The sequence below is a fragment of the Conger conger genome, chromosome 4, assembly GCF_963514075.1.
Source record: "Conger conger chromosome 4, fConCon1.1, whole genome shotgun sequence".
In the NCBI taxonomy this organism is placed as follows: domain Eukaryota; kingdom Metazoa; phylum Chordata; class Actinopteri; order Anguilliformes; family Congridae; genus Conger; species Conger conger.
In genome coordinates this window covers 12,262,018-12,272,660 of record NC_083763.1, presented here as the reverse complement: position 1 = coordinate 12,272,660, position 10,643 = coordinate 12,262,018, and the positions used below count along the sequence as shown (strand labels likewise).

Genomic DNA, 10,643 nt, shown 5'->3' with positions numbered 1-10,643 from the left:
TGCTATACTAGTTCAAATAAAATAGGACTAGGAGCTAGCTAACGCGTTAGCTAAGAATAAATAAACGCACAGAGCGGTCAGCTAGCAAAATGTATTCTGATAAAACATCTGTAGCTACGTAGGTGGCGAAATGTGGAAATGTGACAGTTGTCGTTACGAATTGTATTAATTTACCACATAATAATAATAGCTAATTATAAGATAAACATGCCTAAAGCGAATTCTTAAATTCCAAATTCCGGCTAGTAGGGGTACTAACTGGTTCTATGGTGTAATGGTTAGCACTCTGGACTTTGAATCCAGCGATCCGAGTTCAAATCTCGGTAGAACCTTGCTTTATAATTTTCGTGTACCTTCTGACAGGTTTTTTTATTCAAGCAAGCTTCACATATACAGTAAATACACATCTTACAACTTGTCAATTGTTTAAAATAATTTTATTGAAACCATGTCAATGTTAGATTAGCTAATACAAGAAACAACACTGGAATTTTGGTGAACATAAAATTAACTTTCAAAATGTCATCATTTTCCTAAAACTGCAATACATACGTTATTGCAATACATGCAGTACAACACATATACTACAGAGCACTACTATTTGCCATTTTAGACATATTGACATATTTGACCAGTTTTAAATATTTATATATTCAGTTCTCCACCAGGGGTCAGTAAATAACTGCTGCAAAGGACTGTCATTCATGTACATTAAAATACTGCCAATAATAATTACTACATTTATAAATAGGATCAAAGGGACCGTATGATCTGCATGAAATGACCACAGTCATTTAGCAATCCTAATTCTGGACGCAATTAGGTGTCCCAACTTCAGGGGTCTCCCAGGCCGTTGGACAGAAACGTATGTACAGTATAATTCACGTTGGCCTTTCAACATATTCAATCAGTGTCTTATATCAGAGTTTAATGAGACAGAGAGCATGATGTAATGTGTCCCGAGAGTTAGGAAACCCGTAATTCAGAGCAGATGTGCTCATCCCTTAATCTCAGTGCGCAGCAGTCCAAAACCTGAGTAATGATCGGGACCTGGAGCAATACTTGACAACCCCAACCTGGCTAATACTTTCCACAAACAGTCATTTCCACGCAGCTGAGAGGAAACCAGCGTCGTAAAAATAAACGGCCATCATTTCGGTTTTGCACTTTTTCGGTTTCAGGCAGTGCACCTGTGAATACGGGTTGCCGTCTCTTCAGATCAACTGCGGAACGCGTCTCGATTGCGGTCAGTATGCCGTTCTGCGTGCGTCACTTCTCTTGGACAAAAGACAATAAGGAAGATATGGAAATGTTCTGGAAGATAAATAGCGAGTAGGTTCACATTCCTTAACATGTTTTAACAGTCAATTTGAATTGTCACGTGTCGTATGCGGTCACAGCTAAGCTTCTGCCGGTTTGTGGACCTGCGTTGCAGTTACAAAGCTGATCAATGTTGAGACGTGACGCAACCACTTTTCTACCTATAATATATCACTGTTTTGTACTTATCGAATTGCAGACATCCATTTCTGCCCCATGCCGGTTTGCGGTCTGACCAACCACAAACATGTTTGGTGGGCTGGTTCTTTTCACAACAGAGCCCATGGGCCAAGCTTGCACAGAGATGAGTTGGAGGAACACATTTCATGTGCAGCTTTAGCCAGGAGATCGCGGGTGCTTGATTGACCAGCAGGGGTGGCTAGAGAGCAATGAGACTGAAGTCCAAGCTAACTGAGCGCTCCTTGAGCCAAGCTGATGCCATTTACTTGAAAGTCCATAATCTTTTCAGGGGCAACATCATCACGTTTCACAACTCAACTTCATCGTCAGTTGCGCTAGTGCCATTTTTCCTTCCACCAAACACGACCGCAATAAGTTTGTACTCTCAAGGGCGGTGAGTGAGCTCTGATTGGTGAGGGTCATTAGGTAGAGAGCAGAGAGTGAGCTCTGATTGGTGAGGGTCATCAGGCAGAGAGGGCGGAGAGTGAGCTCTGATTGGTGAGGGTCATCAGGTAGAGAGGGCGGAGAGTGAGCTCTGATTGGTGAGAGTCATCAGGTAGAGAGGGCGGAGAGTGAGCTCTGATTGGTGAGAGTCATTAGGTAGAGAGGGCGGAGAGTGAGCTCTGATTGGTGAGAGTCATTAGGTAGAGAGGGCGGAGAGTGAGCTCTGATTGATGAGGGTCATCAGGTAGAGAGAGCGGAGAGTGAGCTCTGATTGGTGAGAGTCATCAGGTAGAGAGGGCGGAGAGTGAGCTCTGATTGGTGAGAGTCATTAGGTAGAGAGGGCGGAGAGTGAGCTCTGATTGGTGAGGGTCATCAGGTAGAGAAGGCGGAGAGTGAGCTCTGATTGGTGAGAGTCATTAGGTAGAGAGGGCGGAGAGTGAGCTCTGATTGGTGAGAGTCATTAGGTAGAGAGGGCGGAGAGTGAGCTCTGATTGGTGAGGGACGATGGGTAGAGTGTGCGGTGAGTAAGCTGTGATTGGTGAGAGACATTGAATATCACTGCTGTAGAATCACAAACCATCCAACCCTCTCTCTTCCTTTCCCATTGCTCCAGCTAGTACAGCTGACTGACATTGGGAGGGGAAATCTGAAGACTGAGTCCATGTTCACTTTAGACACCCCGTCTGCAGGAAGACCAGACTGGACAATGTTGTGCTTCTTTCTCACCATGTCTTTTTCCACCCCTCTCTCTCTCTCTCTCTCTCTCTCAGCCAGAGCTCTCTCTCCCACATCTTCAGTACACTGCGATCAGACATTCACCTAAGTGCATTCATCTGAGTCACACAAAAGGCAGAGAACACTGCTAATACACTAATGGTTGGGTAACCATGCCAACCTAAGCCTATTCCCTCCGGTATGGCATCTCACTGTTCCTCTCGTGCCTCCGAACGCTCCTTCTTTATTTCTCTTCCACACTCTACGTTTTATTGCGTGACTATCGCAGCGGTTCCCTGTCCAGGAGGCAGAGCGGGCCCGGGGGCTGAGATCTCCAGTCTCCGTTTACACTCTTCTCTCTCCCTTCTTCTGTTTGGGCAACTCTTGGCAGGGGCAGCGGAGGGATGTCACATTTTCCGACTCCGTGCCGTGGAGCCGCGATGTCTCACTTTCTCTCTCCCTCTGTCCCTCTTTCTCTTTATCTCTCTCCCTCTCTGTGTATCTCACTCTCCCTCTTCCCGTCTCTATCTCTCCCTCCCTCAGTTTTTCCCTCCTGTCTCTACGCTGTAAAAAAATAAGTCTTATAATAAGTATCTTCGTCTTATATTATTTCTATTACTTTGTTGCTAAATGAGCCAAAAAACTGCTGCCAGTGTGGTGAGAAAGTTTGACTCATTTCAAGACTCGCCGATGGGGTTATGAAAGGTTCACTTGTCAAGCAAACAGTAACTTAAAACAAGTTAATATTTTCTGCTTGAGAGAAATAAAATAACTTGTAACTTATTACAAGACAAAAAACACTTCTTAAGACAGCAGTTTTTTGCAGTTTATCTTTCCTCCTCTGTCTCTCTCCACGTGTCTCTCCCACGCTCTCTCCCCGTCTCTCTCTCTCCTACTCCCTGCTTCCGGCTCTTTCTGTGGGCCCTCACGCTGGGGCAGCAGGCCTGCTGATATGCAGCGGATGGGTCAGGTGTCATAGGACCAGAACTGAAGGGGAAACAGGACTCACACTGTGCAGAACTCAAACTTCACTCCGGGCTGGACGAGCTGTTGACATCTTTGCAGGAACTAGACCTGATCAGGTGCTGGGTGTTATCCAATTTTCCCCCGGTCTTTGAACATGCGATTTATTAAGTTTGACATGAGAGAGCAAGGCATTCTGGGAGAAACTGGGTGGCCAGTCATATGATATACGCAAACAGACAGTTTTGGCCATTGATGCTAAAGAGAGACGCGGTGCTTAAGAGTCCCACCCTGAAAAGTTCCGTACATTAATGACTGTGTTGAGCAGTGCTCTGTGGAATTTCATTTATGAAGCTGTCTGCAAGCCATTTTACACAATGCATGTGATTTTACCATTCGCTTTATCATTCTCTGTTTACCTTGTGACATCCTTGTTTATTCCTTATTCCGCAACTCCCTTCTTCAAACCCAGAACATGGCGGCACTGGTCATCGGGGTAGCAGTAGTAGTAGTAGTGGTAGTGATAGTAGCACTGGTAGTACTAGTATTAAAAATAATAATAATAATTCCTGGTGACTCAAAGCACTTTACAGTGATGAGAGGGAAACTTGCCTCAACCACCACCAATGCTAGTCGTAGTAGTGGGAGTACTAGTAGTCGTGTTAGTTATAGTAGTAGTAGTGGTAGTACTAGCAGTAGTGGTAGTTATGGTAGTAGCAATGTTCGTTATAGTAGTAGTAGTGGTATTGGTAGTGGTAATGGTAGTTATAGTGGTAGTCACTTACAAAGTTTTATACAACTTTATCCCGGGTGTCTTTACAGAGCATAGGAAACAGTTCCAGAACATAAATAGCACAAAGCCCATGTAAGTACAGGCGGCAGCACATTACACCACTAGCCAAATATCCAGAGGCAAGAGAGAAACAAGAGAGCACTGTAAATCACACACTTTATCAGCATTTGTATTCCTGTAAGTCATCATTATATCATTTATTTGAGCCACTAACGCTCGATGTCTCTAGGACTTTTACATAGCCTAGCGCCTGAGAAGACCCGGCAATGCACAGCTACCACGCTCTCTTTTGAAGGGTCTCTCTCACACAGGTCACAGACAAATGCCACACATCACTGATCAACGGTCAATGTGGTAAGCATAGACACACTGAGGAAATCATGGCACTTTCTAATATGTCCCCACAGTATCCACTGACTGGGTACAGGAAGGAAATGATAGAACAGAACTGTATGTGTGAAACCTTGCATCTTCCTCTGTGACGGCATAAAAAATGCATCTTGCTCTCTAACTCTGTCAGCCTATTGTGTATAAAGCATGAGGGGCTCACATACAGAAGCTTAACATGAGGATTGCATGGTTACAGAAGGGAAATACAGATGAGGGATTTTGGGGGGCTTTTAAATGCTTTCCCTCTTTCATGTTTGTCAAGAGTGGCATGAGGTTGCATTGAACAGTGCAGTGAGAGTTCCATAAATCGAGTAGTCTGGGGCCCCCTAAATTTCTTTAATTTCTTTGGGGACAAAATTTTTGAATGCTCATCTGACAACAGGGGAAAAATAATGGATTCAATTTCAGGAATACTTTACTTTAAATTACAACTATGGATGATGTTAAGATATTGATCTGATGTTTGGCAGTGGATAACTGCTGAATGCTAGGATAGATCATTCTGGCCATTTTCAAATTGGAGATTAGACCAGGTTCTAGGGAAGATCTGTTTACTTAAGTTGGCTTGCAGGCTGAAGCTGATGCTACATTGCTAGTTAGTCTTAAATCACTAACATAATGGCTATACTGAAGTTATGGCTACTTAATACATCAACTTCATTAAAAAAGGAAACTAATGTTACTCTGGGAGTTAGTCTACCTCAACATTTCCTCAGAATCCATCCCACGGTTTTAATGCAGTGCTCAAGATTTCACTTTCACTTGCATCTTGCAACTTCGCAATGCACCTCAAAGTTGGACCTCCAAACTTTATATACGTGACCCTATATGATGAAATGAAAAAAAATTCTGATTGTTGCACAGTTCAAACATTATATTTCACGAAACATTCTTGAAGTGACCTTTGACCTTTGTCTGTAAAAAAATGCTCTATTAAAATTGTCAGTGTGATTTGTAACAGATTTGTGGGGCGATATCTTAACACAGCACATTCTGTCTGGTGTCCGTTTGCATTAAGGTGAACTCGACAGCCGCCTCGACCGCATTTCACCTTTGACCCCCGTGAAATCCTCTGAGTGACGGAAGATGGAAAGTGGTGCCCGGCCAGCAGGCCTGAGCTCCCCACAGTACTCTGACAGGGGGCTTGGGGGTACGTTGTTTGTTTTACCTTATCATCACTCTGCGTGACTGACGGTCACTCTCGAGGACCCAAAGGGGCGACCGCGGCCCGTCTTCGTGGATTTAGGGGAGATGTGGCACAGAATTCCCCGCTGTGGAGCAGAGCCGCGGAGACCAGCGGTAACAGCGGCCCTGTAAAAATATATAAATATATAAATATATAAATCCACCGGCAGGGCTGAGGCAGGGATGGCGGAGTGCCAGCCCTCTCCTGCTCCCCGGTTTGAAAGAAGCACAACATTGTCCAGTCTGGCCTTCCTGCACACGGGGTGTCTAAAGCGAACATGGACTCAGTCTTCAGATTTCCTCTCCAAGGCCATACAGACTCTCTCTGCAGACTCCAGAAACCCTCCTGTACCACCCCTCCTTGAGGCTAAAAGTACATGCAGTCTATTCTGCCATCCAACAATATGCATACTGTGGACCAGACAGTGCTTAAAAGAATCGCCAGAACGTTTAACATTTAACCCTTTGGCGAATGTTTTTTTGGAACCCTTTAAAAACAAAAAACGATTTCCTTTAAAATATATAGTATACTAATTCTGACCGTGGATTTTAGACCCACGTCTCGACAGGCTGTGTAGTTTCCGATGCCTAGAAGCCGGCAGGAAAAAAAAGAGAGGCCGAGGAGGCTTTACGGATGAATACTATATTTCAAAGAAGGGGATATTGAAAAGAGGGGAAATACGATCATACCGTAGCGCGATGAAAGGAATGCGCGGAATGGCCGCTGCTGCGCTCCGAGTCCTCGCCTTGTGTTATTGCACACGCCTGCATTTCGCGGAGAGACCGGCGCAATCGAGCGCACCCCGCGGACAGGAAAACCAGAAAAACCATCGGATCTCTGGTTCCGTTCTATGTGCAGCCGAGGGGCCGCGCGCGGTCCGAGGGTAACCGCACCGAGCCGGGCCACGGGTGAATGGAGGAGCAGGAGCCGGTTTCGCCGACCACACCTCCTCGTCGCTGACGGGAGAAGAGATGGTGCGGCTGGCAGTAGAATCGACGGGAGAGCTTTCATCCGTTCTCGTCTGCTCGACAGCCTTCTAACACGGAAGCGCGTGGGCCGCCTGTATGTTATGCAGTGGGGCTAAGATGGAGAGAATTTCATCACAGCGTTTTATCCCCCGGCACATTCTGAGTTTTACTAAAACGTAGCATGCAACACGCAAAAATGCAGGTAAACACGGTTTCAGAAATAAAGGTACTGTGGAGGTACTTTTTTTTTTTTTTAAGGAACAGAATTTCACAGACGTACCCTTAAAGGTACAATAATGTTCTTTTATTGCTAATAAGTTTTCCAAGAAAAAAAAGGTAAAAGTGAAATTGACCCATGGCATGAAGCCAGCTTTATGTAGGCCTACCTATAGGGGTGACTCAGGCAGAAAGAGCAGTGGTCTGGCAGTCGGAGGATTGCCAGTTCGATCCCCCGCCCGGGCTGTGTCGAAGTGTCCCTGAGCAAGACACCTAACCCCCAAATGCTCCTGACGAGCTGGTTGGTGCCTTGCATGGCAGCCAATCGCTGTCGGTGTGTGAATGGGTGAATGAGAAGCATAAATTGTACAGTGCTTTGGATAAAGGCGCTATATAAATGCCAACCATTTATAGGATGGCAAGTGCTGCTCCTGTTTAGGCTATTTTCCGTGCCTCTTTCCCTGAGAGTGCATCTTGTCAATGCAAGTGTGCGGTTGCACTGATTGGACATGCGAAGCTGGAAATGTCACCCTCAATCCTGTCCTGTCAACACAGAAGGAAAATACCAGCAGTGGAAGCAGAAAACTGCTCTATAACCTTACACTATACATTTACACGATTAGAAAGGCACTTTCAGCAAAGATTTCCTTACTACACTAATTATTTAATGGCGAGAGCAAAACAGCAATGGAACCACATTAGACACAATTAAGCACTGTGATCAATTTTATTAGTGCTTTTTAAATATTTAAAAACCCAATTATCCCCACTCCCCACTGTGTGTCTTTTTTCGAGGGCTAAAGAGATTATGAGGGTGATTTTCAAAAGAATGCAAACAAGGATGGCTTCCTTTGTGCATGCTAAACCTGATTCTTTGTTTCCGGTTTCCAGATATCGTAATACAGTTAATCTTGCAATTAGCACAAATGTACTCCAGTGAGTTCATTGCAGTTAGTGAAATGTATGTGTCAATGAAGCTGATCCTGAACTATCCAATTATATGAAGCAATGTAGTGGTCACCATAATAGACAATCAAGATTTAAAAAGGGCTGTTAGAAACAAAGTTGTAGTTATTAACAAACATGTCAATGATTGTTGCAGACCAGAACGTGCAAGGCTTACCAACAATTAACTAAAGAAAAGATATGGTGACACTGGGATGAAGCTCTACCAGACATTGTAAAGATTCTGCATTCATATGCACATCTTTTTTCATTGATGATCAAAGGGCAAAGAGTATATTCATGATGGTTCATATTTGGCAGGTGGGCCACAACTAAGTTAGCCTTGCTCTAGTTCTGACTGGTAGATTTGTCCAGACAACAAAATTTGGGTTGGATCTCACTTGGTCTGTAGAACCACATCAAAGCATTCGCCACAGAGTGTGACCCCGGAACAGGACTCTAATGACTGCATGGGTGTAGTCTTTTAGGTGTGACATCACAAATATGAGATTAGAATGTTCTTATAACTGAACATTCTCATGCTGATGTAACAATCACTACTGGTAACTGAAAGCAATGGAGTTCAAGAACACTGACTAAGAATTTTGAAGAAAACATTCCAAAAAATCTACTCTTCAAAGAGTGAAGAACACACTCTTCTTCACACTGAGATGAGACGGCTGCTATAGGGAACCCTGGACTGGGTTCTCCCAGCAGGGTAAGGGGAAATTTCCATTGTAATTCAGTCCGTCCAGGAAATTGAATTTCTGTTCTTTAAACGAGATGTCCTTATAAAATATTATGGTATGGTTTTTTAAAGGTAATTCCTGGACTGAATTTCGATTCATTTCCTGATTAGATTGAACTGAAATGGAGCTGACCTCCAAATCCCTATCCCCAGATAGGAACCACACTTGGGTACTACTCATTCATTCAGCTCAGAGTCAACCCTTGAAAATGTAAGATCACAATTATGAGATTAGAATGTTTTAAAGGGAACATTCTATTGATGATGTAACAATCACTACGGATAAAAGAAAAAGTTCTAGAACAATAACTAAGAATTTTGAAATGAACTCTCCAAAAAAAACTACTTTTCAATGGGTTAACATACAAGACTTCATGACTGTGAGATCAGAGACAATACAAATGACATTTCAAATGGGATTTGAAGTCTTTAAGGTCCTGTCCCTATACAGTATGTGAATTTCATGAGTCTGGGGGCCTTAGCTAGAGAGGTGTGTGGTAATCTCACCTAGCCTTAATGACCAGGGAAGCAAGAGCTTTTAAAAAGTACATGGTAAGATGTATGTATAACTTGGCAAGAGCCCCTCTTAATATCACATTCTGTTGACTCTATATTAATATTTACTTGCGCTCTCCTGGCTTAAATTGCCTGGATAGGTTTCAGTGTTGTGAAACCCCGAGGGTAACATCAACAATATTTTGAAACTAATGTGGTGAATAAAAACGTGTTTGAATGTGGAGCGACACGGATTTTCATCGCAGCTGAAAAGAATTAGGATGCAAAATGGCCCTTCTGTTGCCCACCCAAACGCTTTTTATTTTAGCGGGTACGATAACTACGATTCGTTTGGTGGAGATGTCGCGATTTATTATCCCGCACCGGGGACGAATCCGTCGCAGTCGCGCTCCCTTTCTGCGCTCTGTTTTACGCCCGGTCTCGCTGGAGAGCAGGGGATAAATCGAGAGCGGGGCAGGCGGCGGGGCGGGGGGGGGGGGGGGGTGGGGTGTGCTGTACTGGATGTGTAATGCGGGATGGGAAGCGGGAGCCATACATCAGGCTGCTGACAGAACGTCATGAAGTTAGTGCAGGGTAAATCTCAGCCCTGGCCACAGGCCAGCGTTCCCATGATGCACTGCGGTCGTGACGGCTGATTAACTCTGGAGCAGCAGGCTCAGGTCTTCGGTCCTCTCAGCCCACGCTGGAGAAGCGCAGCTGCAGATGAAGAAATGGATGATCCAATCCATCATTAGGGGGCCAGGAATTAATGTTGTGTGACCATTTATTTATTATTATTATTATTATTATTATTATTATTATTATTATTAAGTGTTTTTATGGCACTTTAATAAAGACAAATCCAGAATTGTTATGCTATGGTTATGCATACAGATAAGAGTGATAGTGATAACAAGAATTATGATCAGGGTTCCCACAGAGATTAGACTGAATTTCTCCATGCCAATGATATTTTAAGGATAAAAAATATTTTAAAATATTTGGTCATTTCTAAAATACTTTTGCTATTTGGACACTAGACACTATTGAGGGTAATTATTTTATGTTTGCTTTCTGAAATCACATGCACTTCAACTTTCACAGACTGATGACATTTTGTAGTTGAATCAAGGTGCAGGCCAGTTAGCTGTCCAATTATTTCATGATATGAGGTCTCTTATCACAAAATGTACCAACTTTATTATTAAGTTAATACCTACAGTTTGTGTTGCACAGATGCATTCTGCTTGCGGTCAAGGTTATTTTTTTAATTAGGAAAAT

General features: G+C 43.7%; 1 non-coding gene across 1 annotated transcript; it reads left to right on the top strand.

The window, feature by feature from the left end:
* The first annotated feature begins 260 nt into the window (after positions 1-260).
* Positions 261-332, top strand: trnaq-uug (transfer RNA glutamine (anticodon UUG)). Its single transcript has one exon. It is a non-coding gene; the product is annotated as a tRNA-Gln (tRNA).
* The last annotated feature ends 10,311 nt before the right edge of the window (positions 333-10,643 follow it).